General features: G+C 56.4%; 1 protein-coding gene across 1 annotated transcript in view; it reads left to right on the top strand.

The window, feature by feature from the left end:
- Window positions 1-17,612, top strand: part of LOC131671031 (LIM/homeobox protein Lhx9-like) — a 68,459-nt gene that overhangs the window by 3,083 nt on the left and 47,764 nt on the right. The window contains exon 2 of the mRNA XM_058947142.1: window positions 11,649-11,709. The gene's annotated coding sequence lies outside the window, so the exon portion shown is untranslated. The remainder of the gene's footprint in view (window positions 1-11,648; window positions 11,710-17,612) is intronic.

The raw sequence follows: 17,612 nt of genomic DNA, 5'->3' as shown, positions 1-17,612 counted from the left end.
AGGCGGCGCGCTCCACTCTCATTTGGCGTCTCGCAATAAGAGAGCCGACGCGGCTCTCGGCCATCCGCGCGCGGAGCGGGGGCAGCTCGGATTCAATTATCCGATATTAAACTGCCACCCCCGTCCCTCGGCCGACTGCTCGGCGGCGAACCCCTTTGCCGGGCGTCGGGCGCGCGCGTCCGAGAGCAGCCCTCCGGCTGTCCGCCAAGTACTAGATTGAATGGACTTTGGCCGGCGTGTTGTACTTGCTGCGCCGCCGCTCTGGCTGTTTTACTTTGCCGGGCAAACGCCTCGCGCCCTCGCTCGCGACGATTCGTCCGCGGCGGTCGTCGCGCGCGGGCACCGCGGGGCGTCGCTCGACCATTACCGCACCTGACGCTCCCGATCGCTATCGGCGGCCGAGGCGCGCTCCCGCGTAATTGGTCCATTGTTGGGGGGGCAGCGCTTCGCACCTTCCGCGGGCGCTCGTTATTTTTGATATTTATCGCCGCGAGACGCGCGCCCGGAGATCCGTCGCCGGCGAGCGCGCCGGCTGCAGTCGGCGAATTGAATAACAATGAGGCCCGCTTCCGCGACGTCCGCTCGGGATATCGAGCTCGCGACTGCGGCCATCGCTCGGCCCCGCGCCCGGAAGCCCGTTTTTCCGCCCCCGACGCCGACGCTCGCTTGGTTGGCGCGGCCGCGCGCGACGCCCGGTTTCGGCCAATTTTATGAGTATGTAAAAAGCAGCCCGGCGGGCCGAGCGCCGAGCCCGCAGGAAATTAAAGGGAAATGGCCACGCGCATTATGTGCGCGCGATCGCGGACGAATGGAAGCTGCTCGTTTGAGCGACGCGGCCCGACGCGCGGACCTCGCGAGAGCAAGAGGCCCGTGCCTCGCCGGCGGCGGGCCGAGCGCCGGCCGAGCGCCGGCCGAGCGCCGGCCGATCGATGCGTCCACGGCCGGATGAACACACATGCGCGATATACGTGGACAAGCTCTGCCTTGCGCTGCAGCCCCGGCTAATTACGTTTATTAGCCGCCGGTCGTGCGTTTGCCGCGAGCACACACAGAGTTGCCGCTCGCTCGAGCCCACCGCTTTGCCCACCGCTTTGCCCGCCGCTCTGCCCGCCGCTGCGCCGGAGACTGCAGCTGGCCCGGCCGCCGCATTATTTTTCGATCTCCGTCGTTGCCGCCGCGCGATCGGCCGGCGCTGCGTCTCCAGAACGGCTGCTGCCGGCGCCCGAATGAAATTACGCGGCGGCTTGCGGTGCGGGGTCCGACCCGTGCCTTCTTCCGCGAGCTGACGCGACGTCGCGCGTCCGATCCGAGGCATAATATCACCGGGGCAACGCGCCGCGAGCCAGCCCCTACTGTTTTACCTTGCACTCGACCGCCGGACATTTTCTTCTCTTCCAACGGGGTTTCGCGTGGACGGAACTCGTAGGCGACAGACCCAAGTCGAATCGAACCGAATCGACAAATACGACGTCAGTAGTATCGGTCGAGCGTGGTCAGACGGGCAATCCAAGCTGAATTTTCGCGCGAAAAACAATTAGGTCCTTGACGACTGGAACATAGTCATTGAGTTTTTATCGTTGACGGATATTGAATAAACGGAGGAACAACATCGGCTCGATAACCTTCAAAGTCAATAGAAATCGAGCGGAAGGAAGGGAAAACATATAGCGGCAGGCAGCGCTGCGGCATGCGCATGAGCAATCGCGCCGAAAACGGAAGCTATGAGAGAATACTACGCGGAATTACGTCAGTTTTCAAGTAAACGTGGAAGCTTTGACGAGACTTTGTGCGAAAACAGAGAGCAATAAGTCGATGGAGCTTGGATTCGTCGGTGCGCCAGGCCGTCCAATTGCAACATCATCCCTGTTACCGGAAGTAAACAAGCGAGCAGGTCTACGCGCGAGCACTAGCGGGCAAAAAACAGGCTCGGCCGAGCCGCGGCGAGCGATGTGGGGGCTCCTCTCGTGTGCGTTATTAGCGCAAAAAAACGCGGAGCGTCGGCGCGTGGCGCAAAAGGAAGAGAGACGCGCAGTGTGGGGCAGAAGAGCAGGAAAAAGGCGAAGACGTGAGCGCGGCGTCGTGATTTACGCGAGCTGGGCGTTACTGGCCGCGCGGCGCCGGCCGTACGGGGCAGCCACACTTAGTTTATTAATCCGTGCGAATGCGCGCGTGCGATCCGAGCCGCTTCATCCACCTCGCCGTACGAGCGCACGACGACGACGACGACGACGACGACTGTCGCAGCTCGCCGGACTCGTCCTCCGTTTACGAGCGTTACTCGCGGCGTCGCGTCGGCCGACTATAACAAACCAGGCGGGAGGTGCTGCAGTCGCACCACTCGCTAACCGGCGTAGGCTGGCGCCGAGGACGAGCCAGCTCTCGGCAAGAGCTCCGCGACGAGTGCGCGAGATGGCGGCAATGATCGATCGCCGTCAACGATAAATCGCCGCGCCGCCCGTGTCCGCAGCGCCCGAGCTACGTAGCGCCGATAAATGATCGCCAACTCATGACTATGCCAATGAGCGCCGGATAAATAATTCAGCGGCGAGGAGCTCGATCAGCGTCCGACGGCCTCGGCTGCCCTCGAGTCAGCTGACGCCTACGAGGGGCCGCCAGCTCGAGCGACCCCTCGAAAGTCGCCCGCGGACCTTCGCGCTTCCGCGGCACGGACCGAGGGAGCCGCGTCGAGTCGACGGCTCGTTTTCGTTTGGCTTGTAATTAGTCCGATCGGCGGCGTTGTCGTCTCGCCAAAAAGCCCGAACGCAGCTGAGCGCCACCGAGTATCCGCCGGCGCTAGTTTATTTATATTTTTAATTAGAAAGAAAGTTGGCGCTGTTCGCGGGCCGCGCGATTATCGTTCGCGAGTCCCGTTAGAGGTCGTTAAGGATGCCATTGGCCGTATACATCTTGCGGGGGATTGCGCAACTTTGCCCGGCGGAGAAAAGTTGGCGCGGCGGCGGCGGCGGCGGCGGCGGCGGCGGCGACAAGGACAACGGAGAAAGCGGAAGAGGCTCGCGCGAGCTTGGTTCTGCCTCGCGTCCGCGCGCTAATTGATCAGTCATCGATCAGAGAGCTTTTAGCGCGACGTACCTCGGCAAGGCCCCTTGCCTCTCGTGGGCGCGCGACCGTCGATGACCAGAGTTGCAAATGAGCCTGGCCTCTGTCCATTGTTTTCGCTGTTGCTCGGCCCTTTATCAAGTTGTTTGCGATAACCGCGCGAGCGAGCAGCGACGGCGGCGGCGCCATTTGAAAAATGAAAAAACGGAGCTACTGACATAAAAATCTGGGCGGGTAATAAATTGGGCGTTCGGTGATAAAAATTCGACGTAAAACGGCGCGGACTTGCGGGCAGGGGGGAGTTGCGAATCAATCCCGCAGTCGCGCGCCGAATAAAAGTGAGTCGTCGTCGTCGTCTTTCTCCAATTTCCATGCTTCGCGAGGACAGACAAATGCGCACGCCGCGAATATATTCGCTTCCGGCAATAGATTTGCCTGACCCCAGCAACAACGGCAGCAGCAGTAGTAGCAGCAGCGGCGGCAGCAGCAGCAGCAGCGCCGGCAGCATCCAGTAGTTAGTTAGGGGGTTAGGATGCCCTTGTTTGTCGACGCGCGGAGTCGCGAGGCGCACAATCGTCCCATTGTGCGCCTCGTGATTTGTGAGGACGATTTTTTGACTTCCGGCCCACGCGCGCTATTCAGCGAGAGACTCTCTCTCTCCCTGTGCGCCTGTCTGCGCGCACGCCGGTAGTAAACCGAGCGGTTAAGGGTTGATCGATTTATGGCGAGCTGACGAGCGCGCGACCTGGGCTGAATCTTATTTCGGCTTTGTGCGCGCACTCGGCTGCCGAGCGGATTTGCCCGTCCGCCAGTGGTCTTGCCGCTAATTGATAATCAGCGTTGCGCAAGCTCCGCCGCGGACGGGGGCATCGGGAAAGTCGAGGAGGGCGAGCGATGCTGGCGGGGAATGCGCGAGGCCGCAACCAAAATAAACAGCGAGGAATGAGCAGCATCATAAACGCCAGCTATAAATTAGCTGTCAAGTGTTAGTGATTGGCGATTAGCTGCGCGCGCATGCAGGCGCGCTCGCTCGGGCGGCCGCTTAACGATCATTGCCGGGCTGAAAAAATTAATAACGAGTCGAGAGCCGGCAGCGCGCGGGCCAGCTGCTTGCACTTTCACCGCGGGCCGCTCGCTACCATTCGACGGCGCCTCGACACCTCGCCGGCGCGAGCCAATGGTGGTGGCCGGCTGCGCCGCGCTCGCAGTCAAGGCGAGATCGATGTTGCTTTTCGGTGATGGCCGGTCCCGACCCGCGCGAAGGGACACACGTCCAGGCCGACCGGTTTACGACGCTTTTACAACTCACTTTCGACCGGCCGCAGCCGCCGCGTCCGTTTTATTTTCCGCGTCCGCGAATTAGTCTCGTCGCGCGTTCCTCTACGCATACGCAGCGATTACCGCGCAAATTAATGTGGCCTTTACGGCTCTTCGTTAAGCCGCACTTTGGCCGATCGCGCGTCGCGCTCTATTGCAGATAAGTATCGAGACTCGGTGCCTTTTCGCTCGGCGGCCGAAAACGCGGGAGGGGCAGAGGGTGCGCTCGGCTACGAAAATAATTAGCGAGGGTGTAGGCCAGACATGATCGCGACGCGAGCGTGTTGCTTTGTAATCTAAATTAATTGAAAAACGCGCAGACCTCGCGCATGCAATCATTCGGCTTATTGGTTTTTCCGCGGCGAATTGATTCATTATCGTGCGCGCGCGGGGCTTATTTATACCGCGGCAGTGTGCTGCGCCCGCGAGCATAAAAACCAGCTCGACATTGAAATTCCTGTTATTAGCCGCCCGGCCCACGGGCGCGCCTGTCAAATCTGTCTGGCGGGGGCAAATCATCGTGCGTTATTATCCGTCCTCGTCGTAATTTCTAATGTGGGACGCTCGCAATCGATGCGCGCGCGCGCGCGCTTTTGCCGCCGTGTCGCGCTGATTCCGCGGCGTAATCGTCGCCCAACTGTAAATAATCCGGCGAATTAGTTGGGCCGCTCTGTCGTAAAATTCTTCGGAGCTCTATTTTGCGCGGCCGAATAAAAATTTAATTATAGAACCATAGAACCGAATACTACGAGGGACGCCGTATGCCTGAGTGGCTGCAAAATATGACTCACAAAAATGTACGGCTTTATGGCTCCTAAGAACATTAAAAAAAAGTTTTATGATTCACTCGTGTGTGTGTGTGTGTGTGTGTACGTGTGTGCGCGCGCGTGTGTATGCATTAAATTTTATACTTCACTACTGCAGAAATGAATTAATAATAAATATCTCAGCTTATTGCCAATTGGCGGGAATATCGCGTGTAAAAGCTGCCAATAATCGTAAAACGCGTTGCGATATATATTCAAATTTGAACGAGAGTCGAAAGCAGCTGCAGCGAGTTTAAATCGCAGGAAGCATTGTCGTGAGTCCACGGCTACGGTGGCGCAAGGGCGAGCGACTCGCAATTCCTGCGACAAGTATACACGCGTGAAACGGCCAAAGTCCGTATCGGCTTACGCGCGAGCGACATGTTGCGTTTGCGTTTGCGCGATAATTCTGCGGCATCGCTGAGAGAGAGAGAGAGAGAAAAAGAGAGAGGAAGGAAAAGAAAAATCAGAGGTCAAATGAGTCGGTTCGTCGTTGTGCCTCAGCAATTTGTAATCGTCGAACGTCAGGGCGTAAAGAGAGAGAGAGAGAGAGAGAGAGAGAGAGAGAGAGAGAGAGAGAGAGAGAGAGTGAAGGAGGGAGAGAGGGCGAATTCACACGCGAGAACTGTGGCTAGAATTATCAAGTAGGAGTCGGCGACTCAATATTTATTTAGCAAAGAAGACGAAGGAGCGGCAGAAGCTAGCTGTCTTCTTTCGCCACTCAATCATTCAGCAGCTCTTCTCTAAACGATTCGCCAGCAAATTCGTCGGGACGTCGTCGTCGTCGTCGTCGTCGTCGTCGTCGTCGTCGTCACGCCGAACGAAATTTAAATCCTGTTTAATATTGAAAAAGAGGCTGCAAGCAAGCAAGCAAGCAAGCGTATGTCGTACTGGCCCCGGCATGCCTAATTCATTCTTGCCGCCGACGCGACGCTCCTATACCACCTATGACTTGTCGGGCGACTGCTGCTGCTGCTGCTGCTGCTGCTGCTGCTGCTACTGCTGAATGATACATGCGCGATCCGAACGCCCGCTGTACGACCTTTTTTTCTCCGCTTTTATCTTGGCTCGGTGCTACACTACTCCGGAACAATCCAACCGGCTGTCCTTCCCGTAGACCTTTGCCACTCGTAGTTTGTCGCTCAATCGGCGCTGCTGCCTCCCTCGACGATTCGTCAGTCGAACCGATAGACGTCGGACGATTTTCTTCGTGGACCTCGGTAGCTGCGAATAAGTTGGCTCGATCGTAAGTTCGACCAGGTAAAGCCGGAGCAAATGGTCGGGACGTAGAAGGCCGCGAAGAATGTCGAGTCCCGCGCGCGCGGCCAAGAGAGAGAGAGAGAGAGAGGGGATGGAGAGGGGGAGAGCGACGCTTAAAGAAGATTGTTTCTGATGTAAGTGTGCGTAAAAATAGGTGTGCGAGCAAGCGAGGGTCCCACCACTCGCCAGCCACTCGCAACGGAGAGGAGAGGCGTAGTCGCGAGTAAAACGACCGCGTGGTATTCCAACGAGAGCAAAATCCTCGGCTGCAGTGTGTTGATACACTGAAGCCTCTTAAGTACTGCTCGCGGCAGGCTTGGCCAATAAAATGCCGAGCAGCGCGTAACAAGTCTATTCGAATCCTTTGTTTTCTTCTCGGCTCGCGCTCTGCTGGCGATGCTGCCACGCTTGGATCGAATCGCGACGCGGCGAGCGTCCGACACAGCAACTGCAGAGAGCGAGAGAGCGAGAGAGAGCAGTCCAAAGGGAAGCGCTCGATAGTTCACTATAGACAAATAAATAAGCGCTTGCTTTTTTTTTCTTGCTTTCCAGAGGACGATTAATTGCTCGCGCGAGTATAAGAACTCGAGGGGGTTAATGGATTTGCACGCGTGCAGTTTTAAGCGAGAGCCTTTATTCCCGTATATAAGACTCCGCTCCAATTACCTCCTTGCTCGCTCTCTCAGTTGAGCGCTCGGAAAGGGGTTGCATGATAGTTAATTACAGCCCCCCCCCTCCATCTCTCTCTCTCGCTCTCTCGGCGCTGCTAATTACTATTTTTAAAACATTAAAAGTAAAGTTTGTTAAATGAGTGGGAGTTAATTACGAAGCTACCGGGTTGGAGGTAATTGGAGCGAACGACAAACAAAGGCTAGTACCTGCAGTTCTCTCTTTCTTCCAGCCCCACTCGCTCTTTCTCTCTCTCTCTCTCTCTCTCTGTCTGTCACCGTCGTTATTTCTCGCTGGCGCGCTTTATTTTCACGGCAAATTTCTGATCCCCCGTTAATCCCCTGTCCCGCTTTCTTTGGCCCTTTCTTTTCGCGCAACTTTGCCAATTAACTCGAAATAAGGCTCGTCCGTCGGCGTCGCTGGCTATTTGGGCGCTCTCGCTGCCCCCGCAATGACAATTCGATTCGCGAAAGCGCGGCCCGCTTGACAGCCGATGCGCGCAGCAGAGCGGTCGCTGCGCGCGGCCAAAGTACCACTGACATTACGCGCCAGCGACTTCAAAGCGCAGGGCTAAACGACTTGCGCCCTCTCTTCTTTTCTTCCGGCTGCGCGAATTCCTCGCGCGATCTGCATAATTGATTGCAGCTGCGCGCAGCTCTCAAAGGAGCGCGTCTTGTGCTGGCTGCTGCTGCTGCTGCTGCCGCTGCTCCTTCTCCTCCTCCGCGTCATCCTCGTGCTCCTTCTTCGTCTGCTGCCTGCCAAAAATTCAGCTCCCGCGAGCTGCTCGATTGGCCGCCATTATACTCCGAGTCGGCTCGTTAACGCCGTCCGCAGTCCCACGGGCCGCACGTAGCGAGCGAAACGCTCGTCGCGTCTCTTCGCGTCTCCGCGCGGCGGAAACTCGTCGGCGACACGAGGTTCTTCGCAGGGCTTATCGAGGCCGAGCGCGACGATCGCGGCGGCTTGTTGATTTATCATTAGCGGGACAATGGGGGATATGAATGGGCGCTGAATAGGCGTGCAGCCGATAAGCGTCCGCAGGCCGCGCACGTGTTTACTTTTAATTACGCTAAGAGAGTGTCCATTAGGCCGCTACTGCTTGCCTTGGATGTTGCGTGGCCTCGGCGTCTGCGCCCCGAGAAGCGAGAAAAATGCGCACTTATTAAGTGCCGAGCGATGAATATTTAAGGCGCTCAACAAGTTGCGGATTTTTCGCAGCACTTTGTTTAATTGCGCGCGCAGCCAGTACAAATCCATTTCATCTACGCGCGCGCTTCTCTCTCTCTCTCTCCCTCTCCGTACTCTGTTCCGCTGTTTTTTTCAGCTCGCAGTTAATTTTATTAGCGATCGATCGACGGCAATCTGCGGAAATGGATTTTTATTATTCCCCCAAGGCAAATAGCTGGCGAGAGAGAGAGAGAGAGAGAGAGAGAGAGAGAGAGAGAGAGAGAGCGCGCGCTTTTAGCCCGAGTGGAGGCCGCGATTTATCAAGGCATTTATTCGGCTGCAGATATCGAATTGGCTCGGCTAAGTAGCCGTAGCGGCGCGGCCCGCAGTCTAGCTCCGCGGCGAGGTGTCGGGAGCGCGCACGAGAGGCTCGGTTCGTCCTGCCACGCGCATGCCACGCGCATCGGGCGCTGTTTAATGCAGTCCATTAGAGCGCATTTAGATCGAGTGACAGTCCAGTAGAGCGAACGCCAAGCCGCGCAGCGCTGGCACACAACCGCATTAGCCTGTGGCGCACCCGCGCTGCAGCGCGAGCGTTTGATCTGGCTGCGCGCCCTCTAATGCACCGTGCGCGCCATCGTACTCGCGCGCACGGTTTTCGATTGTTCGAGCCCTACGAGCGCGCGCTTTTCGGGGAGCTCCGCGCCATGGGGGAACCGCGCGAATCGGAGCTGCCGATTGCAGCTGTCTGTCGGCCCAAGTCACTGCCGAGTCATTAGGCGGAATTTTCGAGTGGCGCGCGCGCGCAGCTGTCGATGGCAATCGAGCGCTAGATTGCCGCCTCGCGCGACTCGTCAATTCGGTTAGCGTGGCCCCGCGCGGATCCACTCGCACTGGCGCGCGGCCGTATGCGCCTTGGCGAAAAACCGATCGGCCGAGACGAGCGAGCGACGATCGTAGCTTAGGCCGCGCCGTGGCCTGATTTAGAATTGATCAATGCAAATTGGCGCAGCGCGCACGAGCAATTAACAATTCCTTGTCTGCAGCGCGCATAGCTCGGCTGACGAAGGGCGAAATAACACACAGAGAGAATGCGCGATGCTCCGGAGAAAATGGAATTAATTTGCCGGGATTAAATCCGCCTTGTCGCGCGTAGACTCGCTCCTGGCTCTGCCTCGCGCTCTCGTCTTCGCTTTCGCCAGTCACGCCAGGGATACACTCTTTGCGATAAAGCGCGCACTCTCTCTCTCTCTCGCTCGCTTAGCAAATTTAACGCTAGCGCTCCCCATTGCGGATTCAGTAAATAAAGTCACCGGCAAAAGGCTTGCCGCCGCCCTGCTCCGCTCCTACGGCATTAATCGCCTTGAATATTCCGACGCGAGCTCCACCGCGCCTCGATCGCTGTAACATGCGCCGCGAGCACGTATATCCTGCCAACGACACTTGAGCGAATGCGAAACTATTGCGCGCGACGTTCCTTCCGCTCCATCAGTCGCGCGCGCGCGCGCGCGTCCAAAGCCCGTTGGTCACGCAAGCAACGGCACGATTGTTCCGCCCTGCCACGGGATTGATCTTTCGAAAGTTGCCTTTGCGATCAAGTTTCTTTTACCTTCAACGATACACGACGGCACTTGTGCAACTGTTTCTTCCTTCAAAATATATTGCGTATCTACAATGGATAATCGCCAGTTGGTTACCCTGATAAATATCCTCGTGTCGTTTCAGCTTTTATTGGAAAATTTCATTTTTCTCCTTTCGGATATCGAAGCCTAATGCTTCTGTTGCACTTTTATGTTTCTATTCTTGAAAATACCTGCAGCATTGTTTATCTAAATAAACTCCTGAAAAAACATAATCAAGACTCTATACATCGAGGCAACAGTTAGCGGCTTGAACTTGCTGCCGCTGCTTATCCCTCAGCGATCAAGTGACGACAGACCTATAGGGCTGTAGCCAAAAACATAAGCACATGGATTGGGGTCATATATCGCGAGGAAAAGGCCAAGAAGCAGTCTTTGTCGAGGCGTTCAACAGTCGATACCTATTTTCAAGCTTACTTGCAGATTACCACAACATCCTGTATAAATAATTAAAAACAATCTTAAAAATTACAATCATTGTGATAATTATTTCAAATTATCGCCTTACACTCCATTGTCTGATCAATTAAAAAACGTTCATTTTTATCCATATGATTTACCGAAGAACGTTTGCGCATATTTGGCTTGAAACATTACATTTTCAAAATTAGAAACAATTCTTTAACTTAGTAATTCTAAAAGATACACCAAGTTATTCATCAGATTCAATTTTCTGAGGCCAATGAAAGGGAAGGTAGTTGAAAAGTAGTTCGAAAAGTTGTTATATTTTCATTACATTTTGCAAGTAAATTATTGTACAATTTTTATATTTCCGTAAGAAGAATAGATGGGCTCCGGGTCTGGAATTGTTTGGAGCTGTTTATCAGCAATCAATCAACAATGATAAATATATTAGAATTATAGAAAACTACATGGTTCCGTCGAAAGAAAAGTTTTTGATAAAGGTGAAGAGAACTTTGAATCCAAAGTCTTATTATAGAGATTGTAGAATCAATATCAATAGTATGTTGAGCCTCGCTATAAGGTTGAAGATGGAGCCAGTTTTCACGTTACAAACTATAGAAATTCATTCAGCTTGACCCGATTACTCGTTAAGATTACAATTGAACTTGTGAAAATGATATATTACGCTATCGTATATCAATAAAGCATGTTTAGCGTGAATACTCTTTCTTTATTTTACGAAACGTAACTTAACAAACTAGCATGTGCAGAAACACATTATCGTGAACCAAACTGATTGAGTTTTTTTTTTAAGTAAATAAAATAAATCAAGTAAAAACGAATATTAAGAAGGTCTACTAAGAAATTGAAAAACGAGAATAATGAAATTCAAGTTACTTGAAATTTTGACTGCTACTTCTATGAGATGCTTTAACAACGTTTTTTCACGTCAGCTCTTGAGAATATTTAAAATAGAGAAATTGTCAGATCAAAGTTTCAAGTGTTAAAATCAATTTAGTGATCAGAAAAAATACATTGCCTATATATGTGTTGAGCACGCGTATAACATCGACACTTTAACAATGATATCTTAATGTTGTTAGTTGGAAGAATGAATATATCGAGTGAGTTTCGCTCGAAGAGTAGGGAGTAGAGCGTTTCGTTGGAATAATAAATTTGGTGCGCGACGGTCGATCGTTTGATAAGTTTAAAAAGGCGAGTGCACTCGAGTGTCGAGCTGTTCTTAGAATAGGCTGCATTCGGCGGTATCTCTCGCTATTATTGAGTTTGATGCATCGAAAAAGTGACTGTTACTTTTGGTCCACAGGTGAGCCAAGGGTCCACCGAAGCCTGCCTGGTTTGGTCGAGAGCGGTAGCAGTCGTTGCTGGTAAGCCAATGCGAAGCGCGCCACGCGCTGGATTATTTTGCAAACGAGCGAAAATCGGAATTCGGCGGTCGTGGCCGCCCATGAAATGTCGCAGGTGGGCAATTGGCGTATTAAACAAAACGATCGACGAATCCGGAAAAGCGGCGAGAGTTTGAAAATTGGCGGCAAGCTGATCGAGCGGAAAAAGAGAGGGAGGGCGCTGGAAGCTCGCGGGTTCGGGCAAGAATGTAATATCGAAGCGCAATTACAGGAATTGGATGTCTGCGAGGAAGCGAGAGGAAGAGCGTCAAAGCGCGCTGAAAGGGCCTCAGGAATGCCGTTTATTTTGTTCATTAGCCCCATCAGCGGGGCACAAATCAATCAGCAAGAGGTGGGACGGAGAGCCGAGCGAGATGGAAACTTACAAATGAGGACGGAGAAAGCGCTGGCAGCCGCGGCAAAAAAACAAATCGTGAGCGCAGATGCCAAACGAGAGATTATTTACGTAGCGCTGCGTTCGGTTGACACGTGCTGCAGGAATGTGCTAATGAGATCATTTAACGAGAGCGGGCCCACTCCCCCCTCCCGGCTGCGAGTCTGCGGCGGACAGTGGCGTTGATTTACGCTCGCGTTATTTCGGTGTCGCGGACGGAGGCGTCGCGGCGCAGCGCTAATTTTACCGTAAATCGAACGTCGCGCGCAATTAAGGCGTCCAGCGCTTAATTGATACCTCTCGGGGGCCCGTGAGCCGAAATCCCCCCGGGTCGCCGAGTCGGGGCAACGCCGCAGCTGCGCGCGCCGCCGATTCTTAAATCCTACTTGGCGCGTGATTTACGCGCGCCTCGTTAGCGGGCGTATATATATAGGCGCGTGCAGCCAGCGCGCGGGCATAAATAATCGCGCGAGCCAATTTATAATGACAATTACCATAAAAATTGTCACACAATAAAATATCTCGGGCAATTTACGAGCCGCCGCGGCACGGCTCGGCGCGGCCCGACGCGCGCTCCGCTCCGGTCCGGCCCGCCGAGGGTCCGCGCAGCACCGACTTTACAGCCAATTATTTTATACGCCGGACGGGACCGAGGCAGCAGCGGCCAGCAGCAACTCCACCCGCTCATTCCGCTGGCGGCCCTCGTAATTTCGGTGGTTTTATCGAGGCGAGCGCGCCCGTTAGCCGAGCGCCGTCCGCTCCTTGTCGCGCGCGGCGCGCATACATTTCCGACACGCGAGCGGCGGCGGCGGCGGCGGCGGCGGCGGCGGCGGCGCGACCGCCATTACGCGCAATCGAACAATCGTGGGCTCATTGTCGCCCGGTTTTTCTCCGGCGCTCCCGGTCTCGCGGTCACGCAAAGACCTTGTCGTTCGCTGAATCCAGCAGCCCTAATGATTCGCCGTACCGGAGCTCGCCTCGGCGCTGCGCCGGCGCGCGAGAGGGCGCTATTTCCGCGAAGCCCCGAGCCAATTACGCGGGGCCCGATAATTAAGCGGCTCGCGCCGATCGACGGCCGAGCGGACGTCGCGGTCGCGGCGGCCGGCCGAGCGTGCGCTGGACACGTGTCATTGGCGCGAGCCGCGTCTCGGGCGCGCGCGCTCGTTACCGCGCGGGCGCAACGCCCGCGGCGACGCGCGCCACGTAACGCGGGCGCGATCCGCTATCTGCCGGTAATTAACCGCTTCCTTAAAGCACGGCCTATCTGCAGCCGCTTATCCGGCCTATCTGCAGCCGCGCGCCGAACAAAGCGGCTCTCGCGCTCGCTGCGGCGGCGGCGCGGATTCGCCGCAATTAGCCCATATAATTTAGGCATTAAAAGGAGCGAGGAGGGCCGCAGGACACGTCGCTCAGCGGACGAAGCGCGCCGCCAAGACTGAATGGGCGGAAGTCGTCAAATGGGATTAAAGTGCGGCGCGCGCAGGCGAGCGTGCAGGCCGCGGAGCTGCAGCTCCGGCGAGGAGGTGATAATTGAATAGATAGCCGAACGCCTGCGCGCAGCTGTCCCCGATCGGCTGGATTCTCGGGCGGCGCGCCGGAGCGGAGTCGCGCGTCGGGGAGGACGATTAAGTGGCAGGCCCTGTGTCGCGCGCGAGGCGTCGCCGCCGCCGCCGCCGCCGCCGCCGCCGAGAGAGGCAAATTAGAGAAGTTCGGACAATGCCGTAATTGTCGGGCGTAGCCCGGCTCGTCCGCGCGCCAAGTCGCTCTGCCCGATGGCCTTTCGTACTTCCATTAAAACTTTCTTATTTCTCGCAACACGGCGCCCGGCCGAGCACGTGGCATTGTGGGATTTTAATAAGCGCCCGGCCGCGGCCCGGCGCAACAATGCCGCGCGGATCGTCGCCGCGATGTACTTTTGCCCGAGTGCGAGCGGCTACATTTAAAAGTTGCGATCCACGCCGCTCGGATATACTTTTCTGACTGCCGTTAATTGCCGCGCCCGCGCCCGCGCCCTGCCCGCGCCCTGCCCGCGCCCTGCCCGCTCTCCGCGATTCTCATTTAGATAGCTTGGCGGCGCGCGTCAACGTAATAATTAATCTTGCGACGAGGGGGCCCTTTGTATGTACAGACATTGCCGGTACGGTCGATAAGTGATTACAGCTCGCTCGCTCTCTCAGTCTGCCATTGCGCGCAAAGAGAATGCGCGCGGCCTGATTAATTGATTGATAATGCCTATTAAATGTACCTTTACGGGAAACTCCACTCGCGCGCACCTCTCCGCGCGCTACTGCTGTCATTAATTCCCCATTTATCCTCTGCCTTGGCCGAGCTAATAATTTTCATAGGAAACGCCGAGGCGAGAAAAAACAAAAGAGCGGCATCTTGGGCTTTGGAGTTGGAAACAGGAGCCGCCGCGAGCCGCCGCGAGCCGCCGCGAGTACGCGCGAAATGTGTTTTTAACGATTGCCGGCGGAGCTTCCTGCTACGAAAAAAGCAGGCATAGCGAGTCGGGCCGCGAGACAAAAAACTGCAGCAGACATCTGCTTTCGGTTGCCGGCGCTCGCGCGCGAACGAGCCGTAAGCTCGGCGCTGGAGCAGCGGTCCGCCCAGCCGCGGGCTACGTCGGATCGCCGTCCCGCGAAGGCTCGCGGCGCGCGTTCGCCACTTATTGCGCCGGCGACAGCTTGGCTGGTCCGGCTTGGCGCGGCATGCGCCATCGATCCCCATCGCCGCAGGCAGATCGGACGAGTGACCGGCGGCCCGAGGCGAAATCCCTCGGCAGACCTCGCGGCAGACTGCGCCGCGCGGACGTACAATATCGCGTCGAGGCCTTTATCGCTGCATATTGTTTCCGGGACGAGGGCCGTTATTATGCGCGCCGCAGCGGGAATAAAATTGGCCGGCTGCTCGCGTCCCTCCAGCGAGATCGATCGGAGGCGCGAACGAAAATCCTAGGCCGGCAGGCGGAGGCTTGTGCAAATAAGCCGTAGGTGCTTTTAAGGCCTCGATCGCCGAGGGCTGATTGATCAATTACACCGACATTCGAATGGCGAGAATCGATCGGCGAGCGCCCGGCCAATATCATGCAGATGGGCTCCTCGGACGTGTGCGGCGGCATATTTCGCCGGCATAGTCCGACCAGCGCCTCGGCCAATCGCTTATTTGCCTTGCGCCTCGCGCAATCTCGTCCTATTTAAATACAAATTGCGACTCGGGCCGGCTTTTCCGACGCGGGCCGCATTATCGCGCACTTTGACCGGCGGCGCGACGCCGCAGTTGTCGCGGCTCGGGCGCCTTCGCTCGGCGCGCTTGATGAATATTAATCGGGCTTTAATCGGCCCGACGCGGCCCGCGTCCTATCGATCAAAGCGCCCGATGCTCTGAGTAACTGTCGTTTCAATTTGGAAAAAGCCCGATAGCGCGCTGCCCGGCCTGGCCGCGCAAAAAGCAAATTACGCTCCGCGCCGATTCGCCTCGGCCGCCGCGAAGAATGCGGCGCAGTCGGCTAGTTAATTCGGGCTCGCTCGGGACGCGCACGCCCGAGAAAAAGTTAATTCATTTTCTGACGGATTTTCGCGACACGCGGCGAATCGAAAATGCGCCGCGGCTGATCGGCAAAAAGCGCGCGCTATGTCGGCGCGGCTCGGCGGTGATTTCTCAATTTTGCCGGCGCGCAGCCGAGAAAGAGCGAGCGAGAGAGCCAAGAGCCGCTCGGGCTCGACGGCGGATACGTCTTGATTGAGTTCTCGGGGCATCGGGCGGCAGTGTTGCCGTACCACGTGCTCGACGAAAATATCCGTTCGCGGCGCTGCGTAATTAAAACTTTAAAGCGGCTCCCGAGCGCGTCGATTAATTGCCGTGCGCGCGCGCGCGCGCGAGTAAAGGCGCCCCGCATTAATTTTGCGACTTTTGCGGCCACGCTCGTGTGATTTGGCGGGGCATCGACGCGACGCTGGGGGCGTTTATCCCCCTTTGTTTTCCGACTGCAAATCAGTGGTCTCGGCGTCACCCTCGCAACGAAATCCTCGCCGAAGCGGCTGCCGCAACAACGACGACGACGACGCCGACGACGACGCGGACGACGACGAGCATGCATATTCATATGTGGCTCTCCGCGTGCGTGGCTGTGTGCGAGAGGTTATTAATTAACCGGAAGCCTAATCAAGACTCGTAGTCGAACGGGGGCTGGAGTGCCGCAACACCCTTCCTTCCTTCCTGCCTCCTTTCCTCTCCGCCCGAGCGCCCGCCCGCTCGCTCTCCCGCACCCGCACCCGGCCAGGATTAAACAAAGCAGCCCCCGCAATATCGAATAACAAAAATGGCTATCGACGTTGCTCAGACTTTTGAGTCAGTGGGTCGAACACGGTCCAGTGCGTGGACGCGCACAAAGAGAAACTCGGCGTAGCTCTCGCGCGAGAACGTGTCGGTGGCAGAGGAGAGTGTACCGCTGGCATAAAAAAAACCGAGAAAAACGAACGGAGGAAGGAGCGAGGCAAAAACCAAATGAACAAGAGCTTTTGTATTTGGGATTTCTGAGAGCGGCGGAGAGCAAATTCGCAGCGAAGCACCGGCGAAGCGGGGGAGGGAAAGAGGGAGCGGCGGGCAACTGCAATTTGTAGCTCTTACTGTCCGCGGGAAGAATGGCTATTGTCTTGCAGGAGAGACAAACGAATTGAGTCCTCTATGAAGCCCGGGCCGCGCCAACGGGAATCGATATTTTTAATTTCAGTAGAAGCCAAACATCTACGACGAGCGCAGGACACGGGGGCCGGGGCAGGGAAGGAGCGAGAGCTTGCGAGTGGCGAGCAAAGGGCGCGCTCTCGCTTTGCCGCTTGCCGCTTGCCGCGCCGAGGGAGGCTCGATCGAGCAGCCGCGGAAGATGATTTGGCTCGCGGGGCCGCGCACCTCGCTGACCGCTCCCTGGAGCTTATTATTTTTTCATCGGCCCAGTCTCCAGGCCGGTCCAGCCGGCCGACGGATGGATGGAGCCGGAGCCCGAGAAATTGCGTCTTCCGGCGCGATACGTGCGCGAATTGAAAAGCGGCTCGGCGCCTGAATAAAATATCGGCCGAATTTATCGTAACACCTGGTGTAAAGAGCCCCTCGCGATCCGGCGGCGACCAGCCACAGTTGTCCGGCCACGCGTGCGCCGCGTATGCCGAGTGGCAGCGAGCCGGCACGGACTGGCGGCAATTTAAAATGCAATTAGGGCGAGCGCGCGATCGAGTGATTTATCGGCGATCTTAATGAAATTCCCGGTGGCGCCTTAGAGCGATACACAAATCCGGGGGGGTTAATATCGGGGCGCGGGCGCGCGCGAGGGTCCGGGCTGACGAGGAAAATTAAATTTTCCGTTCGGGAGGCCGAGCGCGGCCCCAAGTCCGAGCGACGACTCTTTCCGAGGCGGCGACTGGCGCGCTAACCAGCCAAATTAAAGTAAATAATAACTGCAATGTAAAGCCCGGGGCGGCGCGGCGCTGAGAGGGAGCCG

This window comes from Phymastichus coffea, unplaced genomic scaffold, assembly GCF_024137745.1.
Source record: "Phymastichus coffea isolate CEN01 unplaced genomic scaffold, Cenicafe_Pcof_1.1 PCOF00118, whole genome shotgun sequence".
NCBI lineage: Eukaryota > Metazoa > Arthropoda > Insecta > Hymenoptera > Eulophidae > Phymastichus > Phymastichus coffea.
The sequence above is the reverse complement of the archived record's forward strand: the minus strand, read 5'-3'. Positions and strand labels throughout refer to the sequence as shown.